At 38.9% G+C, this 22,635-nt stretch overlaps 1 long non-coding RNA gene across 1 annotated transcript in view; it reads right to left on the bottom strand.

The window, feature by feature from the left end:
* The window catches only part of LOC124607352, a 54,404-nt gene that overhangs the window by 17,874 nt on the left and 13,895 nt on the right, over positions 1–22,635 (bottom strand). Inside the window, exon 2 of the long non-coding RNA XR_006978817.1 lies at positions 19,770–20,163. This is a non-coding gene — a long non-coding RNA (uncharacterized LOC124607352). The remainder of the gene's footprint in view (positions 1–19,769; positions 20,164–22,635) is intronic.

Here is a 22,635-nt window from a genome sequence, read left to right on the forward strand (position 1 = left end):
GTCTCCTAGTAGCCAAAGAGAACTGCTCCAATGGACCAGTTTGGTTCTGTGTGAAGACAGCCCACACCATTGTGGAGCCACCACCAGCTCGCACAACACACTGTTGACAACTGGGGTCCGCGACTACATGGGCTACGTGCCACACTCAGACCCTACCGTCAGCTCTTACCGACTTAAATCGGGACTCGTCTGGCCGGGTCACAGTTTTCAAATAATCTAACATTCGACCGATACGCTCACGAGCCCAGGAGAGGCACTGCAGACAGTCTCGTACTGTTAGCAAAGGCACCCGCATCGGTCGTCTGCTGCCGTGGCCCCTTAATGCCAAATTTCCCTAATGGACACGTCTGTCGTATGTCCCCGATTCGTTTCTCCAGTTATTTCACGAAGTGTCGCTCGTGAGTAAGCAATGACAACTCTGAGCAAATGCCACTGCTCTCAGTCATTAAGTGAAGGCTATCGGACACTGTGTTGTCCACGGTGAGAGTTAATGCCCTAAATCCGGTATTCTCGCCACACTCCAGACACTACCGATCTCAGAATTTTGAATTCCCTAACGATTTCTGAAACGGAATGTCCGACGCGTCTAGCTCCGACTACTGTTCCACATTAAAAGTCCGTTAACTTCTGTCGTACGGCCATAATCACGTCGGAAACCTTTCGGCAGGAATCGGCTGAGTATTAATGACAGCTCACCGGTGCACTGCCCTTTTATACCCCACCTGTATACGTGCACATTGCTATTCCAGTGTAAGTCTAACATAAACAGGCACATATTGTGTGCTGGTTTTATTTTTATTGCACATTTGGTGGGCCATATCTACATCTATGTCTACACAGATATTCCACAAGCCACTGTACAGTATGTGGCGGAGGGCACCGTGTACCACTACTTGTCATTTCCTTTCCTGCTCCACTCACAAATAGGGCGAGGGAAAAACGACTGTCGATGCCCCTCCTCGTGAGCTCTACTTTCTGGTACCTCATCTTCGTGGCCCTTATGCACAATGTATGTGGGTGGCAGTACAATCGTTTGGCAGTCAGTTTCAAATGCAGGTTCTCTAAATTTCCTCAATAGTGTTTCTCAAAAATGACATTGGCTTTCCTCTAGGAATTCCCATTTGAGTTCCCAAAGCATCTCCATAACATTCGCACATTGTCTGACCCTACTGGCAACAAATCTAGCGGCCCACCTCTGAATTGCTCCGACGTCTTCCTTCGGTCCGACCCGGTACGGATCTCGACCACTAGAGCAGCACTCGAGATGAGGTCGCACCGGTGTCCTATATGCAGTCTCCTTTACGTTCGAACCACTCTTTCCTAAAATTCTCCCAATGAATCAAAGTTAGCCGTTCACCTTCCTTACCACAGTTCTCACACGCTCGTTCCAGCTCGTACCGGTATGCGATGTCACGCCCAGATATTTAAATGACTCGACTGTGTCGACCAGGACACTAGTAATACTGTATCCGAACACTACGGGTTCGATCTTTCTACTCTGTTCTCTGCCAGATCTCTCGCTAAAGTATCACGTCGGTAGTTGTTGTATGCTTCGCGTGTAGATCTCACAGACACACGAATCTCTACTGACCTTCACTTGTCGTCAATTATGCACTCGCTTTTGAATCGAGAGTGCAACAGCCTCTACTTCCACAGCATCCGACGAATTTTGTTATTAAACCATGGTGGGTCTTTTCCATTGTTTTCTGCTTACTAGGCATGTAACTCTCCAGACCACGATTTACAATAGGCTTATACTTTGGCCATAATTCCTCAACATCCATGGTACTGGAAGTAAATGATGCCAATAAACAGTCTAAGTGAGATGTTAATAACTGCCCATATGCTCTATCGAGCAGAAACTCTCTCCTAGCCTTCTTGACTGAATTAATAACTTTCGTACTCATAATTGCTACAATGACATCACGATCGCTAATCCTTGTTTCTGTACTGTCTCTGTCAATAAGGTCAAGACTGTTTATTGCTACAAGGTCTAAGATATTTCCACTGCATGCGGGCTGCCGAGCTAGCTGCTCGAGACAATTTTCAGAAAACATGTTCACAAGTGTTTCGCATGACTGGATGTCTGTATATTCCCACAATGAATCGACAGACATCCCAGTCTATTCTCGGTAGGTTAAAATCACCTTCAGTTAGTACTACACGATCTGAGTATTTATGCATGAAGGTACATTTTCTTCTAATGACTCTTAGAAGTGTCACAGCAGAATTGGGTGGACAGTAAAAACATCCAACAATTAACTTGGTTTCACCTACACCTGTTATATGTGACTTCTTTGTCACACCCACTTCGACCTCAGAGACAACATTTTTGTTAACTGCAACGAATACTTCCCCTCCTATGGCCTCTAATCTGTCTTTCCAATATACACTCCACAGTTAGCTAAATATCTCTTAACTTTACTCTTCACGTTTCAGCTACCTCTCAGCCCAAGAATAATTTGAGCGTGAGAACTTTCCTGGAGGGCAGTACATTCAGGTACGTTATTACGAAGACTTCGAGAGTTTACTCATAAAATTGACAGGCAAAATGTCTTTATTCTGAATGCCGTTTGACTCCCCTCGATGCTTATTGAATGGTGAGTGTCCGTCAGAGCACCTCAAACTACTGCCTAGCCAAAAAAATCCCATGTGCACTCCAGAATTACTCTGCTACCTTAGTAGCTGTTTCCTTGTGTGGTGCAAATTGTGTAGTGGATACTGAGAGATGACATGCATCTTCGGCATGGGACTGCAGTTGCAGCAACTTAGTGAGAGGAAACAGCTGCTCGGACATGGCAGTAAGCATTTTGTGGGTCGCCATCCTGCCCTGGAGATGTGCAATGTTCTCAAGAACTGTTATATCGACAATAAAAATGGTGAACTGGAAGGGAGATACATTTCTGAATTTGATATCAATCTTTTATGAGCAACGATAAAAACATTTGAATAGTACAAGTTATCAATGTACATAAAGTATAGGAATATATATCGCATCTTCAGTTGCAAATTGTGTGAAAAGTTTAAAATTTAAAAAATGTTATCTGTTCTACATCACATTTTACAATTAAAGTAATTATTACAATATCACTGATGAAGTCTGGGAGATTAACATGGGAAGTACAAGGACGAACTAATGCTATGCAGGTGTAATTGTGAAGTTCATAATAGTTTTTAAAAAAATTTTACCTTGCACTGATACTGAATGGTGGCCATTTTTATTTGTAATCACATGGTGGTTTTTCAATTTGGAGACCAGGAAGTAACAGCTACATCAAGAATCTCAGACTTTTTGCAGATTACGCAGTCATCGAATTGAGTGCTATCCAAAAACATATCCAGTCAGATACCTATATACGATTTCAAATTGTTGCACAAATTGGCAGCTTACTTTAGGGCCAGTCCTAATGAAGTGATCCAATAAAAATTAAGTCAGTTGCTTGACCATTTTTAAATATTTTGATTTTTTATGGGTGATTACCCTGTAATTGAAAAGTTCAAAATAGTTTTTAAAACAAATTTTACCTTGCACCGTTACCGAATGGCAGCCATTTTTGTTTGTAAGGACATGGTGGTTTTTCAATTTGGAGACATTAGGTTAATTTTAATATCACTGCACTGTGTTAAGTTACAACACTGCAACTAACATGATTGTTTTTAGAAAAGCCTCCTCTACAACATTGTTTATTACCCAAAATATCCTAAATTCAAAAATAACCAGTCAAAGTAACCTCCAAAGTTTGGTATTGAAAATTTAGAGAAGCCACTTTTTAGGCTCATAAATGACAACCAAGAAACAATTTTTTTTCTAGTTAGACATCATAAACTACTAGCCTTATATAGAGCCTTATACAGAACAAGAACACTGACAAATGTTTCCTCAATTTTTATAAATATTTGAAATTTGAAAATCTTAATTTTTTGTAAAGTGTGGGACTAGTTATCCTTGGTGGGACTGATTGATTTTTGCACATTTTGAGCACCTATATGATAGCAAAGTACTGTAAAAAACTCAACATTGACATTTGACTGTGAACATAGATACGAATTTTTGAAAATGAGGAAATAATTCCCATCACATTACAATTGATCTTATGGCTGTTGCCTAATTCATGTGTGATATTGGCTAGACGTAATCAAATTGAAGTTAAGGTACTGAATTATATGCATAAACTCTAAAGTACGTTAACTGAAAATATTTATTTAAAATTTTTCAACATAATACAAATGTTGAGTTCAGTAATTTTTCAAGATGTGGTGCTTCTGAATCCTAGTAGTTTCTGTTAAGACCACTTATTTCTTCAGACAGCTTGAGGGATATAGAATAAGACCTCCCAGTTGTTGTGGCAAGTTCAAGAACTGAAATCATCATGATCATCATCATCATCATTTAAGACTGATTATGCCTTTCAGCGTTCAGTCTGGAGCATAGTCCCCTTTATAAAATTCCTCCATGATCCCCTATTCCGTGCTAACATTGGTGCCTCTTCTGATGTTAAGCCTATTACTTCAAAATCATTCGTAACCGAATCCAGGTACCTTCTCCTCGGTCTGCCCCGACTCCTCCTACCCTCTACGGCTGAATCCACGAGTCTCTTGGGTAACCTTGCTTCTCCCATGCGTGTAACATGACCCCACCATCTAAGCCTGTTCGTAACCTCAACCTTGTGATAGGGTAACCTGAATCCACTCAGCTTTCGCTCCCATACAACAAAGTCGGTCGAAAGATTGAACGGTGCACAGATAACTTAGTCTCGGTACTGACTTCCTTCTTGCAGAAGAGAGTAGATCGAAGCTGAGCGCTCACTGCATTGGCTTTGCTACACCTCACTTCCAGTTCTTTCACTGTGTTGCCATCCTGTGAGAATATGCATCCCAAGTACTTGAAACTGTCCACCTGTTCTAACTTTGTTCCTCCTATTTGGAACTCAATCCGTTTATATCTCTTTCCCACTGACATTACTTTCATTTCGGAGATGCTAATCTTCATACCATAGTCCTTACATTTCTGATCTAGCTCTGAAATATTACTTTGCAAACTTTCAATCGAATCTGCCATCACAACTAAGTCATCCGCATATGCAAGACTGCTTATTTTGTGTTCACACATCTTAATCTCACCCAGCCAGTCTATTGTTTTCAGCATATGATCCATATATAAGACGAACAACAGTGGAGACAGGTTGCAGCCTTGTCTTACCCCTGAAACTACTCTGAACCGTGAACTCAATTTACCGTCAACTCTAACTGCTGCCTGACTATCCATGTAAAGACCTTTAATTGCTTGCAAAAGTTTGCCTCCTATTCCATAATCTCGTAGAACAGACAATAACTTCCTCCTAGGAACCCGGTCATATGCCTTTTCTAGATCTATAAAGCATAGATACAATTCCCTGTTCCACTCATAACACTTCTCCATTATTTGCCGTAAGCTAAAGATCTGGTCCTGACAACCTCTAAGAGGCCTAAACCCACACTGATTTCCATCCAATTGGTCCTCAACTAATAGTCGCACTTTCCTTTCAACAATACCTGAGAAGATTTTACCCACAATGCTGATTAAAGAGATACCTCTGTAGTTGTTACAATCTTTTCTGTTTCCATGTTTAAAGATTGGTGTGATTACTGCTTTTGTCCAGTCTGATGGAACCTGTCCCGACTCCCAGGCCATTTCAATTATCCTGTGTAGCCATTTAAGACCTGACATTCCACTGAATTTGACGAGTTCCGACTTAATTTCATCCACCCCAGCTGCTTTATTGCACTGCAATCTATTGACCATTTTCACCACTTCCTGAAATGTGATCCTATTTCCATCATCATTCCTATCCCATTGTACATCGAAATCTGAAACATTACTGATTGTATTTTCACCTACATTGAGCAACTCTCCAAAATATTTCCTCCATCTGCCCAAGGAATCCACAGGATTCACAAGCAGTTTTCCTGACCTGTCCAAAATACTTGTCATTTCCTTCTTACCTCCCTTTCGAAGACTGCTAATTACACTCCAGAATGGTTTTCCAGCAGCTTGACCCAAAGTCTCCAACCTGTTTCCAAAGTCTTCCCAAGATTTCTTCTTGGGTGCTGCAATTATCTGTTTGCCTTTGTTTCTTTCTTCAACATAACTTTCTCTGTCTACCTGAGTTCTAGTATATAGCCATTTTTGATACGCCTTCTTTTTCCTTTTACAGGCTGCCTTGACTGTGTCGTTCCACCAAGCTGTTTGCTTCATCCTACCTTTACACACTACTGTTCCAAGACATTCTTTAGCCGCTTCTAGTACTGTGTCCCTGTACCTTGTCCATTCCTTTTCCAATGACTGTAATTGACTACATTCAACTAACTGGTACCTTTCTGAGATCGCTGTTATGTACTTGTGCCTGATTTCCTTATCCTGAAGTTTCTCCACTCTTATCCTCCTACATATGGACCTGAACTCCTGCACTTTCGGCCTCGCAATCCCAATTTCACTGCAGATTAAATAATGATCAGTGTCGTCAAGGAATCCCCTGAATACACGTGTGTCCCTCACAGCCTTCCTGAAGTCCTTAAAAACTTTGTCACTATTCGATTTCTTGAATGGTGTTATTGGGCCAGCAGGGTGGTAAAAATGCACAGAAACATAATTATTTTCCAAACTTATGACTTTCAACCTCTGCATGCCACCATTGTCTATCACACACACATGCTCCTGTGTCATTCAGTGTTAAAGACAGAGAAGTACTTTTACTGACACAATGATCCTGGTAAATTTCGGTATCTGATGTTATGTAACATCGAACTTAGTATTCTGCAATTCCAAGGAATCTAGATTAGATTAGTACTTGTTCCATAGATTGTGAATATGACACTTCGTAATAATGTGGAATGTGTCATAGATATGACATTACATAAAATATTACATGACACTCAATATTTTTAATTTTTTTTTAGGGGGGGGGGGGGGGAGGGGGCGAGGGGAGAATGACCCACTTACTATATCCAAAAATTCATCTAATGAGTAGAAGGAGTTGCCATTAAGAAATTCTTTTAATTTCCTTTCAAATGCTATATGGCTATCTGTCAGACTTTTGATGCTATTAGGTAAGTGACCAAAGACTTTTGTGGCAGCATAATTTGCCCCCTTCTGAGCCAAAGTTAGATTTAACCTTGAGTAGTGAAGATCATCCTTCCTCCTAGTGTTGTAGCCATGTACACTGCTATTACTTTTGAATTCATTCGGATTATTAATAACAAATTTCATAAGTGAATATATGTATTGTGAGGCTATAGTGAAGATCCCTAGCTCTTTAAATAAGTGTCTGCAGGATGATCTTGGATCAGCTCCAGCAATTATTCTGATTACACGCTTTTGTGCAATGAACGCTCTTTTACTCAATGATGAGTTACCCCAGAATATGATGTCATACAAAAGCAGAGAATGAAAACAGGCGTGTTAAGCTAATTTACTGAGATGTATATCACCAAAATTTGCAATGACCCTAATAGCATAAGTAGCTGAACTCAAACGTTTCAGCAGATCCTCAGTGTGTTTTTTCCAGTTCAACCCCTCATCAATGCATATACCTAGAAATTTTGAATATTCCACCTTAGCTACCGATTTTTGATTGAAGTCTATATTTATTAATGGTGTCATTCCATTTACTGTGTGGAACTGTATATACTGTGTTTTGTCAAAGTTTAATGAGAGCCCATTTGCAGAGAACCACTTAATGATTTTCTAAAAAACATCATTCACAATTTCACCAGTTAATTCTTGTCTGTTGGGTGTGATAGCTATACTTGTATCACCGGCAAAACGTACCAGCTTTGCATCTTCGTGAATATAGAATGGCAAGTCATTAATATATATTAGGAACAGCAGAGAACCCAAGACCGAACCTTGCGGCACCCGCTTCTTGATTGTTCCCCAGTCTGAGAAATCGCCAGTTTTTTGCATATTATGTGAACTGTTTATTTCAACTTTCTGCACTCTTCCAGTTAGGTATGATTTAAACCATTTGAGCACTGTCCCATTCATACCACAGTACTTGAGCTTATCTAGAAGTATTCCATAATTTACACAATCAAAAGCCTTTGATAGGTCACAAAAAATCCCAACGGGTGACTTCCAGTTACCCAGCCATTTAATATTTCATTAGTGAAAGTGGAATTGCATTGTTCCTTTAATTTCTATACAGTTTTCAGATCTGATTTGAAGTGTTGTTTCTATATGAAGCACTATCTCTTCTTTCTTGATGAGAAAATAGGTGATATCTTTAATATTATGCTTGCAAAAGGCATTCATATCCTCTTCTGTAAGAAATTTGTCTGTGGTCTTTCTTTGTATGCTGGATTTACTCCACATTTTGTTGTACCTCCTACTTCAATGTTCGGTCTTCAACCCAAAATCTACTTTGCGGTTGCAAAGATTTGAAAATTCTTTTTGTTCTTGTATTGACTACCACTTCTATCTCAAAAGTGTATGAGCTTCTCAGCCTTGGACAACTTTTCTTTTATGTAATTTGTTACATACACATGGAAAACCAAAGTGCTGTGCTCCAAGCAGTTACTTAGAATGCAAATTGATGTAATTTGTTACATACACATGGAAAACCAAAGTGCTGTGCTCCAAGCAGTTACTTAGAATGCAAATTGATGAACTGCAAATTTCGTCCTCATTTTTAAAGTACAGAACAAATGGATGCACTGTCACCTGGTCATTGACCCAGTGGTACCCTTGTATTGCATCATGAACCACAAACGTAAAGTAAAAACTTAGTTTGGTATTTAGAAACATAGTGGTGACTTTGTGATTCTCTAAGTTATCAATTAAAGATTCAAAGTACTCTTCCTGAGATTTAATCACTTAAGCATTTCAGCACTGCAGTTGTGACCCACTGTCTCAAGGTAGCACTGTCGGGCATTTCCTCCTCAGATTCGCTAAACAGTTCGAGAGCAGTTTCATTATTGTAGCATTTATCATACAAAATCATCATGCAGTCATCATTGTTAGTGTCACAGCCTGTTAAATCTAGTAACTTTTTGTAGATAACATCATTGGGTTTTGCACCCATAGTCACCAGTCTGACGTTTTGATGACATAAACATGGCTCTAAGTCTTTTCTAATATTGTCTGAAATTCATTGTACCTTGCTTTCAATAGCTGCTTTTATTTTTCTGCAACTCAGTTTTCTTATTTTTGAGGCACAAGATATTTCTACATCAGGAAAAACAAAATCCAATTTGCTAATAGCTTTTTCATTAGGAACCAAAATGTCATTTACAAGATTACACAGTTTTGGTCCTGGATTCATCACAAATATTTTTGAATAACAATTTGGGCATGGGGAATTTCCAGGATTTACATTAAGTTTCATTTGGGTAGCTGTTTTACTCTCACTTAGCAAGGACAAATGTTCAAATTTTATTTCCCTCGAACCTTTAGTAACTGGCTTTTTATAAACTTTGAATGGATCAGAGCATTTTTTTTTTTTCCAGAAATGTGATTGTATGTCAGAACATATTTTCCCTTAAGATACTCAGAAACTGGTGATACAGAAGACCCTACTTGTTATTTTAGACAAAGTTTGTCTATCTTCGTCAAAGTCACTAACATATTTTACATTTTTTTGAAACTGAACCATACACTGTTTTGTGACACACTTAACTTAGAGCACTGTTCATCCATTTTATTGCATTCCAATTAGGCTTTCAAATTTATTTATTATTAAATTTTAAAATTATTTTAGTTGATTTCAAATTACACTAAAAACAAAAGTACATAAAATATTCTATGCTCTCAATGAAGTATGTAGATCCATACTAACAGAGGTTTCTGGACAGACCGGCTAAAACAATACCATACCCAGCAAATGTAGTGGGGGAACACAGTTTATGTCACCGACTACTGGGCTGCAGTACAGACTTGTAACTCTGGCTACCAAGCCCCTGTACACACTTGTCATGCACAAAATAGTAGACTTACCAACAATAGGGAAATTTTTCATGTTTATTATTTTACTTTTATCATTTTGAACTTGTAATAATGTGCTACTTTTTTTGAGAATAAACCTAGGTGTAAATGGGCAATTTTTTTTTTAACATAGAACCAAAGCAAAAGCTCCTATTGTTGAATATTTTGTTATTAAAATAAATAATAATAACTAAATATAGGATGACAGTGTTAACTTAATATATTAAACTAAACTCCACCCCGAACAGGCCACGGAGGCCCGAGGGTACTGACCGCGAGCCGTGTCATCCTCAGCTCACAGGCAACGTCATCATATGCGGATACGGAGGGGCACGCGGTCGGCACACCGCTCTCCTGGCCGAATGTCAGTTTCCGAGACCGGAGCCACTACTTCTCAATCGAGTAGCTCCTCAGTTTGCTTCGCGAGGGCCGAGTGCACCCCACTTGCCGACAGCACTCGGACGAGTGCTAGCTCGGTCCGACAGCATTCGGCAGACCGAAAGGCCACTCGTCCGAGTGCTAGCTCGGTCCGACAGCACTTAACTTTGGTGATCTGATGGGAACCGGTGTTACCACTGTGGCAACTAAATTTTATTACAATGGAACAATAAACCATTTAAACGGGCACAATATCAACTATTTCATCGTATTCAAAAATTCATATCTTTGTTCACAGTCAAATATCAATGTTGAAATTTTTACAGTACTTTGCTATCATATAAGTGTACAATAAGTGAACAAAACAAATTTTTATATTCAGTCTCACCAGAGATAAATAGCTCCAAACCTTACAAAAAAATAATGATTTTCAAATTTCAAAAATTTATAAAAATTTAAGGAAACCTTTGTCAGTGTTCTTGCTCTATTTAAGGCTAGGAGTTTATGATATCTAACTAGAGAAAAAAAATACACTCTGATAATCACTCCTTGGTTGTTATTTTTGGGTCTAAAAAGTGGATTTTCTGAGTTTTCGATACCAAACTTTGGAAGTAATTTTGTCTGGTTATTTTTTAATTTAGGGTGTTTTGGGTAATAAACGATGTTGCCGAGGACATTTTTCTAAAAACAGTCATGTCAGTTGCAATGTTGTAACTTAGTCTAGTGCAGAGATATTAAAATTAATGCTAGTGTCTCCAAATTGAAAAACCGTTGTGCACTCACAAATAAAAATGGGTGCCATTCAGTAAGGGTGCAAGGTAAATCTTTTTAAAAAACTGTTTTGAACTTTTAAATTAAGGTTAATCACATGAAAAAAACAACAAAATATTTTAAAATGGTCAAGCAACTCTCATTAGATCTTTTCATATGGACTGATCCTTACAACATAAAACAAAGGTAATGAAGTGCAATCTGATCAAGTCAGGTGATGCTGGAGGGAATTGGATTAAAAAAATTAGTTTCTATATGTTGTAGATACATTTACTATCTGGACTGGAAAGTAATTTAAGTCATCAGAAATAAAGAGGGTATAAAATTAGTACTGCCAAAAGAAGGAAATGTGTCTCTGAAAAAGTGAGTATGTTATCATCTAATCTAAGTATATGTGTTAGCTAGCATTTTGTTATGCATTCATTTGGAGAGTAGTCTTCCATGGATAATAAATAGTATAGATGAGGCAAAGATAATAGTTTTTGAAATCTGGTTCTACAGGTGAATGATGAAAATGGAATGGGTACATCAGATAATACACTTAAACTAATAAACAAAAATAATCAGTTTTTGAAAATATAACAAAAAAATACACTCTGATAATCACACCGAGGTCACCACTTCGACGCTGTAGAGCACTCTCTGGAACAGGATAGTGCGTGTTGCCGGTGTGCACCCTCTGCCTATGCATATTCACCTTAACTGATCACTTGATGGTAGTTGTGCCAATGTAAAAGGCCGAACAGTGTTTAAATAACAGCTGGTGCATGATGTGTGTCATTTCACAGGTGGCTCTCTCTTTGACTGTACATGTTCTGCCAGTTACAGGGCTAGTACAGGTGGTGGTAGGAGGGTGCAAGTCTTACAGTGAAGACAACCACAGGGGTAGGAGAAATAGCATAGGGAGAGAGGTGCAGAAGGAGAATGAGGTCTGAAAGGATATTGCAGAGATTGCGAGGGTGGCAGGCAAAACTGTCAGACAGAATGAACCCCATTTCAGGGCACAATTTAGGGAAGTCAAAGCCTTGTCAGAGTAGTTAACTGCATTTAATTGGGACAAACTGACAAAAAGAAGGGACAGGTTGTTAAGACATTCTGAGGCATCAAGGAATGGAGGAAAGTGTGGTGAATGGGTAAAAGTTATACAGAAGACCAAACTTGAATACAATGAGCAAATTCAAATGTACAAGGGTAATCCCAAAAGTTAGGTCTCCTATTTTTTTTTGTAAGTACATAAACCTGTTATATCTACAATCGTTTACATCAGTTTACAGCTTGAACATTTAGCTATTTTTCGACATAATCACCATTTCTGTCAATGCATTTTTGTAGACGCTGTGGCAGTTTTTGTATGCCCACATCATACCAGCTCGCCACCGTGCTGTTCAGAAAGTTATGAACCTCTCCTTTCACCTTGTGGTCAGAGCTGGGACCACAGTTAGCACTGACAGGTACTGTGAGACTCTGAAAAAACTTGAATGGGCAATTCAGAACCAGAGAAGAGGAATGTCAAGCAAGGGCGTACATATTCTCCGTGACAATGCTCGCCCACACGTTGCTCGGCAAACCTTTGCTCTCCTGCAACAGTTTCAGTGGAACATAATCACCCACCCACCCTGTGGTCCTGACTTGGCGGCCAGTGACTATCAACTGTTCCCTAGGTTAAAAGAACATTTGGCCGAAAAGTGATTCAGCTCCAATGGTGAGGTGTAAGAAGAGGTTCATAATTTTCTGAAAAGCATGGCAGTGAGCTGGTATGATGTGGGCATACAAAAACTGCCACAGCGTCTACAAAAATGCATCGTCAGAAATGGTGATTATGTTGAAAAATAGCTAAATGTTCAAGCTGTAAACTGATGTAAACCATTGTAGAAATAAACAGGTCTATGTACTTATAAAAAAAATAGGAGACCTTACTTTTGGGATTACCCTCGTATGTAGGTTTTTGTGTTTATATAAATATGAAGAGACTTCTACCTCTACATCTACACTCCACAAAACACCGTGAGGTTCATGGCAGAGGGTACATTCCAGTGTACCAGTTATTAGGGTTTCTTCCTGTTCCATTCACATATGGGATGCGGGAAGAATGATTGTTTGAGGGCCTCTGTGCATGCAGTAATTAGTCTAATTTTATCTTCACCATCCCTATGTGAGCGATACATAAGGGGTTGTAGTCTCTTGCTAGAGTAATCATTTAAAGCCAGTTCTTGAACTTTGTTAGTAGACTTTCTCGGGATAATTTACGCCTGTCTTAGAGAGTCCGTTAAGTTTTTTCAGTATCTCTGTGACACTCTGCAACTGACCAAACAAACCTGTGACCAGTCATGCTGTTCTTCTCTCTATTCATTCAATATCCTCTGTTAGTCCTATTTGGTATGGGTCCCACACCCTTGAGGAATATTCTAGAATCAGTCACACGAGTGACTTGTAAGTGATCTCCTTTTTAGACTGATTGCACTTCCCCCACTATTCTACCAATAACCCATGAGCTCACAGGAAGAAATTATCAAAATCCTACGGAGCAACATTCACACTTTAAAAGCAAAACTATCAGTGCAGAAGCAAAAAAAATTGGGACCTGAAAGGGGAAGAAAATGTTTTTGTGAAATAGCTGTGGCAATTGACGAAAATAACATCAGAAACACGCGGACTATTACATCTGTTCAAAACAATGCACCTGCAACACCTACAGAAGAAACTAGCACAGAAATCACAAAAACTCCAATTTAATGTAAATGGGCAAGTGTAACACACAGAAAAAAGAACTCAAAGCACCTCAGTAATGTAAAACAGAACGAAAACAGTCATTTCCTTGTTATGGGCAATTCTCTGCTCAAAAATGTGGCAGTGCCAAATTCCACAATAGATATTCGCCCAGGTTTCAAGACCCATCAACTGAAGAAACGTTTTAACAACATATATAACTCGAAGGATGGTTCAGCAGAGGCATCTCGGAAGAATTACAAGGGGATATTCATCCACGTAGGTACAAATTCCCTTACAAGCAACACTGAAGAGGAAATTGTAAACAAAACAAAAAATTTAATTTGATCTGACAGATACGTCTACAAGACGTTTAGAATGGTAGTGAGTGGTATTGTCTACAGAAGATCTGTGAGTGATAGTTAAATAGCGAGAATAAATAGTGATATAAATGAAAGCTGTAATGATATGGGAGCCGTGTATGTAAATCCTAATAAGTTCTTAAGCAATAAATGCTTGGGTAAAGATGGTCTTCATTTTAACAGATTAGGATCAAAAATTCACAGCAAATTGTTCACTGATACTTGTAAAATTCTGAATAAATGGGGAAACTTATAAGGAATGATGGGGATGAGAAACAGTGTTTGGTAACAAAAATGACAAAACCGAAATGATACCCAAGAAAGAAAATACTGCTTGAAACCATAAATAAGAAAAAATGTTCCTACATAATGCGCTTGAATATAAATGGTCTAAGTGCTGACTTTCAAAACAAAAGTCATTAAATGGACGAATTACAAATTATTCTTTTGCAGTATAAAAATATCAAAGTTATTTGCCTCAATGAACATTGGCTTACATGTGACAATATCAAAATTCTTAACAAAATCGAAAATTTTGAAGTAGCAAACAGCTTTTGTAGATGTGAGAAATCATGTGGAAGCTCTTGCATACTTACACATTCTGAAATAAAATATGCAATAAGAAATAATTTTAATCATTTGAATGAAGACAGTATATTTGAGAGCTGCTGTATCAAGTTAAGGGACCTAAATATCATAGTAGTTTCTATTTACAGAGTATCAGAGAAAGCTGCAATTGAAACTTTTCTGTCCAAGTTTCAGTGCCTCCTTGAAAATCTAAAAAAATAAAAAGAAAAAAGGTTGTAACAGCTGCTGACTTCAACAGTAATATCCTAGGTGAAAGCAATGATGTGTCCAAATTCACTGACAGTAAAAACTTTTGGCTTCAAAGTAAACTTTAAGCAAGCCACTAGGGTAAATGCACAGTCACCCATTTGTATTGATAATATCCTAACCAACTGTGTATTTGAAGATGTCCATAAATTTAGCTTAGATCTAAGGAACTCTGACCACTCTGCATTATTCATTGAATTACCAAAAATTAACAAAGAAATTCCATGCAACAGAAGCTCTATGAAAAGTAACTCCAATGAAAAAAATTAATTGTATTTAGAAATAAGTTAAGAGAGGTTGAATGGCTTTATGACAACTGTATTTCAAGTAGTAGTAACTTTGACAAATATTTAAGCAGTTTTCTTGGGGTGTTTAATGAAACTTTTCCACATCTACATCTACATACATACTCTGCAATGCACCATATGGTGCGTGGCGGAGGGTACCTCGCACCACAACTATCATCTTCTCTCACTGTTCCAGTCCCAAACAAAACGAGGGAAAAATGACTGTCGATATGCCTCTGTACGAGCCCTAATCTCTCTTATCTTAACTTTGTGGTCTTTCCGCGAAATGTAAGTTGGTGGCAGTAAAATTGTACTGCAGTCAGCCTCAAATGCTGGTTCTCTAAATTTCCTCAGTAGCGATTCACGAAAAGAATGCCTCCTTTCCTCCAGAGACTCCCACCCGAGTTCCTGAAGCATTTTCGTAACACTCGTGTGATGATCAAACCTACCAGTAACAAATCTAGCAGCCCGCCTCTGAATTGCTTCTATGTCCTCCCTCAATCTGACCTGATAGGGATCCAAAACGCTCGAGCAGTACTCAAGAATAGGTCGTATTAGTGTTTTATAAGCGGTCTCCTTTACAGATGAACCATATCTTCAAAAAATTCTACCAATGAACCGAAGATGACTATACGCCTTCCCCACAACTGCCGTTACATGCTTGTCCCACTTCATATCGCTCTGCAACGTTACACCCAAATATTTAATCGATGTGACTGTGTCAAGCACTACACTACGAATGGAGTATTCAAACATTACAGAATTCTTTTTCCCATTCATCTTCATTAATTTACATGTATCTATATTTAGAGTTAGCTGCCATTCTTTACACCAATCACAAATCCTGTCCAAGTCATCTTGTATCCTCCTACAGTCACTCAACGACGACACCTTCCCGTACACCACAGCATTGCTATGCACCGTATCCAAAAGATCATTTATGTAGATAGAAAACAACCAGCGGACCTACCACACTTCCCTGGGGCACTCCAGATGATACCCTCACCTCCGATGAACACTCACCATCGAGGACAACGTACTGGGTTTTATTACTTAAGAAGTCTTCGAGCCACTCACATATTTGGGAACCAATCCAATACGCTCGTCCTTTAGTTAGGAGTCTGCAGTGGGGCAGCGAGTCAAACACTTTCCGGAAGTCAAGGAATATGGCATCCGTCTGATACCCTTCATCCATGGTTTGCACTTAGAACCACATGTAACAAAATCACTGGTAAAGTTAAATGGATAACTCTGGGTATAAAAATTTCTAGTGTTAGGAAGAGGCAATGAAATGAGATATAATAAAAACAGGTATTTTACTGAATATGTATGACATTATAAAGCTACGTTCGAAAAAATTGTGAAAGCAGCCAAACAAATTGCAAACAATAAGTTCATTTCACAACATTAAAGTGAAACAAAGGTAGTGTAGCCTGTTATCAAATCAGAGTTACGTGTTAGAATTAATAGAAATGGAATATCTAGGATTAAAGTAAATGATAGCCTTATTGTAAACCCAGCTCAAATATCGGAGTGTTTAAATGAATTCTTCATAAGTATGACAAAGTCAGATGTTGATACAGTAGAGTATCAGAGCAAAGTAAACCCCTTTGGACTCCAGCAAAGAGCTGAGTATCTCACAGATTTTAAAAAAGTCTCAATAAAGCACGTGGAAAATATTATACTATCATTAAAAATATTCAGTTGGGTGGGATGGGATACCGACTAAAGTGATAAAAGCAGTGTATCACATAATAGCATCTCCACTAACTAAAATAATTAAGCAATATTTTGAACAGGGATGCTTTCCTGATGTGTTGAAGTATGCTGAAGTCACACCTCTGTTCGAGAAAGGGTCGAGGGAAGAAATGGGAAACTATTGTCCTATTTCTATTCTTCCAATCTTATTGAAAGTGTTTGAGAAAGTAGTTGCAAATCAGATGCAAAATTTTATTGTAAAAAATGATATTATTATAAATAATCAATTTGGATTCCAACCAGGAAAAAACACCCTGGATGCAATAAATAACTTTACTGAAAAGATATGCAAAGCACTGGACCAGAGGAGTAAAGTTGCTGGTATTTTCTGTGATCTTACTAAAACTTTCGACTCTGTAAAACATCCCTTGCACATCTATAAATTAGATAAATATGGAATTACGGGCAATATTCTCAAATGGCTTACATTTTACCTGCAGAACAGAAAACAAAGGGTAACTGTCACTTCAAATGTGATGAGTTATTTTCCGAAGTGGAATACTGTATCACAAGGTGTGCCTCAAGGCTCCATTTTGGGGCCAATCTTGTTCCTATTCTATGTAAATGACTTCTCCACAAATATCAATTCCCCATCACTTCTGTTTGCAGACAATACTTCTGTTTTAATTGAAGATGGCGATGCAGAAAAAATTCCAAGCCTCATTGTGAGCACACTGGATACTCTAGAAAACTGGTTCCAGTTAAATGGGTTGAAACTGAACATTGCAAAAACCCATATGGTACATTTCCAAACCAAACACTTAAAATGCACAGAGCTTAAAATAACACACAATAATCAACTTACGAAGAAGTTGACACTGTCAAATTCCAAGGACTAAATGTGGACAAGAACTTGAACTGGAACACACATATTGACTCATCAAATAAACTAAGCAGTTTTGCATTTGCAGTGCAGATACTTGCAAATTCTACTGACATGTCTACACGAAAAATAGCATACAGTAGTTATTTTGAATCTGTCATTAGGTATGGTATAATTTATTTTTAATATTTCTCATATACTGAAACTTCAGACAAAGAATATCAGATACATGTGTACCACACAGAAAACAGAATCTTGTCACCCATTATTTCGACAACTGCAAATCCTAACTCTACCCTCCATATACATTTATGAAATTATTATCTTTCTACACAGCAGGCAAAAATTATTTGAGGAAAATCATTTTAACCACACATACAACACAACAAATAAAAATAATTTTATGCTCCCTAAACACAAATTGAAATAATATGAACATGCTCCACAGTATATGAGGATGACAACATATAATAAATTAATGGGCAAAAATATATTTAATGTTAAGCCAGAGATCCTAAAAATAATGCTACATCAGTTTCTGGGAGAGAAATGCTACTGTGACTCGATAGAAGGATTTTTAGAGGATGACATGATAATTTGAGTTTGGGCAATTTAGTGTTACATTTTTAGATACTATTTTTATTACTGTTGTCATTATTATCTCTACCTTTTGTGCATATAAAACAAAATTGTATTATTATTATGATTCTGTATGTAAAGATCAGCTTTCTATGTTTACAGTAAATTTTACCCAACTTTTGATGTCTATCCTGTACCTGGATCAAATGGTTATGTATGTTATGAAACTAATAAACCACAATTCTATCAACTGCTTTACCTATCACTGAAGCTATGTCAGCATTCCATTTCATATCCCTACAAAGTGTTACATTCAGGTGTTTTTACGAGTTGGCCAATTCCGACAGTGACTTACTGATATTATAGTCATAGCATACTACATTTTTCGTTTTGTGAAGTGCACAATTTTACATATCTGAATATTTAGAGCAAGTTCCCAGTCTCTGCACCACACTGAAATCTTATCGAGATCTGATTGAATATTTATGTAGCTTTTATCAGACAGTACTTCATTACAGATAACTGCATCATCTTCAAAAAGGCTGATTTTTACTATTAATATTATCTGCAAGGGCATTAATGTAGAGCATCAAGAGAAAGGGTCCCAACACACTTCCCTGGGCAGACCCGAAGTTACTTCTACATCTGATGAAGCCTCTCCGTCTAAAATAACATGTTGTGTGCTACCTACCAAAAAGTCCTCAATCCATTCACAAATTTCACTCGATACCCCATACGATCATCCTTTTGGCAATAAGTGTAGGTGTGGTACGAGTCAAATGCATTGTGGAAACTGAGAAATACTGCACCTACCTGGTTGCCTCGATCCAAAGTTTTCAGTATGTCACGTGAGAAAATTGCGAGTTGCTTTTCTCATGATCAGTGTGTTGAAATCTGTGCTAGCTGGCATCGAGGATGTCATTCCGTTCAAGATACCTCACTTTCGAGGGATCTACGATAGATTACAGTTAAAAGAGGGGCTAACTCAGCTGCAAAATCAGTATAGAATCTGACAGCGATTTCATCAGACCCTGGAGCTTTGTTTAATTTTGGCAATTGCAGCTGTTTCTCAACATCACTGACACCAATAATATTTCATTCACATTTTCAGCGGTATGAGGATTAAACTGTGGCAATCCTCCTCTGTTTTCCTTTGTAAAGGAACATTTGAAAACGGAGTTAAGCACAGGATAGGTTAGCAACCGAGCTACCTGAAGCCACTCTTTGGACTGATGACAACCGAGCTACCTGAAGCCACTCTTTGGACTGAAGACTCTATCAGCAACAACAGAACATTAACAATAACTGCTTACCTTCCTCTGATGATATACTCTTTGCCACGCCAGAGCACCGGGTCGTGTGCCAATCTCTTCCATCGCACACACACATTTTGCAAGATGTCTATAAGCTCATTAAAACTGAAGAATGAAAATACATCTAGTATTATTTCATCTGGGAGATCATCAATATTCTTCCCCTGACCATCTCCTGCAACCATTCTCAGAGCTGTCCTACTACTGTCGAAGGTGAGCTCCGGCACAGCGGCATGTATCGGACCGGCAGTCTCTCTCCGACTCGCCGCGGCAGCCTCCGGTAATGCGGTCGGTCTGCAGCCTCGCCGTGCCACGTGGCCGGTGCGAACCTCTGCTCCGTCTCTGCAGCCGCAGTGGTGTGTCGCCACCTGTCAGCGGCGACTGCTTCCGGCTGCTGAAACAAAAATTTTCTACTCTGCCTGATCACAAATTTCTCATTAGCAGCAATTATTTCTGACTGATGAGTAATCACTCCAGTTGATAAAAAGTTCTACATTTTACTCGAGGACTGGTTTTGGGTTTATACTGAACTCATTTTGTAGTGGAACCAGAAAATTGTGCTACGTTGAAGGGAAGTCATATGATTTTGAGTTTGCTTCAATGTAGCGCAATTTTCAAACTTGATTTTACTTCACCACAATACAGTTTTCAGATTCTACTAGAAAATTGTTTCAATGTAAGAGCCAAAAAAAAATGTTCAAATGTGTGTGAAATCTTATGGGAACACACGAACACACACACACACACACACACACACACACACACACACTCACACACGCACGCCCGAGGGAGGACTCGAACCTCCGCCGATACCAGCCGCACTGTCCATGACTGCAGCGCCCTAGACCGCTCAGCTAATCCCGTGTGGCTAAGAGCCAAAGTTGGTCATGAAGTAAACGTAAGTACTTTTTAGCAACTGGAGCAGTTGCTTGTCAATTCAGTCCACATTTTCAGAGCAGCAACACTATCCAGTTGTGCAGAAACTAGTAGTTATTCTGTTAACTGTATGGTCAAACACAGGACATTATTATACACTATGTTAGAGATACATTAATGTGACCACCTGTCTGACACCTGAGTAACCATCTTTTATGACACAAATCACTGTGAGATGTGCAAAAAGAGAGTCAGTAAGGTTTCTGACGGTACCGATGGGGGTGTGGAACTGTGCCGATTCACGTGCTGTGGTCAGCTACGCTGGGTTTCTCAGCAGGAATAACCCGACTGACGTGGTCCCACAGATTCTCGATTGGGTTTAAATTCGGGTAGTACGGCGGTCAACCGAGTACGGCAAATTCATCCTGGGGCTCTTCGAACCACAATGAGATGTCGCATTGTCCTGCCGGTAGATGTCATTGTGCCCAGAATATTGTTGTTGTGGTCTTCAGTCCTGAGACTGGTTTGATGCAGCTCTCCATGCTTCTCTATCCTGTGCAAGCTTCTTCATCTCCCAGTACCTACTGCAACCTACATCCTTCTGAATCTGCTTAGTGTATTCATCTCTTGGTCTCCCTCTACGATTTTTACCCTCCACGCTGCCCTCCAATACTAAATTGGTGATCCCTTGATGCCTCAGAACATGTCCTACCAACCAATCCCTTCTTCTAGTCAAGTTGTGCAACAAACTTCTCTTCTCCCCAATCCTATTCAATACCTCCTCATTAGTTATGTGATCTACGCATCTAATCTTCAGCATTCTTCTGTAGCACCACATTTCGAAAGCTTCTATTCTCTTCTTGTCTAAACTATTTATCGTCCATGTTTCACTTCCATACATGACTACACTCCCTACAAATACCTTCAGAAACAACTTCCTGACACTTAAATCTATACTCGATGTTAATAAATTTCTCTTCTTCAAAACGCTTTCCTTGCCATTGCCAGTCTACATTTTATATCCTCTCTACTTCGACCATCATCAGTTATCTTGCTCCCCAAATAGCAAAACTGCTTTACTACTTTAAGTGTCTCATTTCCTAATCTAATTCCCTCAGCATCACCCGACTTAATTCGACTACATTCCATGATCCTCGTTTTGCTTTTGTTGATGTTCATCTTATACCCTCCTTTCAAGACACTGTCCATTCCGTTCAGCTGCTCTTCCAGGTCCTTTGCTGTCTGACAGAATTACAATGTCATTGCAAAACCTCAAAGTTTTTATTTCTTCTCCATGGATTTTAATTCCTACTCCAAATTTTTCTTTTGTTTCCTTCACTACTTGCTCAATATGCAGATTGAATTACATCGGGGAGAGGCTATAACCCTGTCTCCCTCCCTTCCCAACCGCTGCTTCCCTCTCGTGCCCCTCGACTGTTATAATTGCCATCTGGTTTCTGTACAAATTGTAAATAGCCTTTCGCTCCCTGTATTTTACCCCTGCCACCTTTAGAATTTGAAACAGATTATTCCAATCAACATTGTCAAAAGCTTTCTCTAAGTCTACAAATGCTAGAAATGTAGGTTTGCCTTTCCTTAATCTAGCTTCTAAGACAAGTCATAGGGTCAGCATTGCCTCACATGTTCCAACATTTCTACGGAATCCAAACTGATCTTCCCTGAGGTCGGCTTCTGCCAGTTTTTCCATTCGTCTGTAAAGAGTTCGTGTTAGTATTTTGCAGCTGTGGCTTATTAAACTGATAGTTCGGTAATTTTCACATCTGTCAACACCTGCTTTCTTTGTGATTGGAATTATTATATTCTTCTTGAAGTCTGAGGGTATTTTGCCTGTCTCACACATCTTGCTCACCAGATGGTTGAGTTTTGTCAGGACTGGCTCTCCCAAGGCCATCAGTAGTTCTAATGGAATGTTGTCTACTTCGGGGGCCTTGTTTCGACTCAGGTCCTTCAGTGCTCTGTCAAACTCTTC

Source organism: Schistocerca americana, chromosome 3, assembly GCF_021461395.2.
Source record: "Schistocerca americana isolate TAMUIC-IGC-003095 chromosome 3, iqSchAmer2.1, whole genome shotgun sequence".
Lineage (NCBI taxonomy): Eukaryota > Metazoa > Arthropoda > Insecta > Orthoptera > Acrididae > Schistocerca > Schistocerca americana.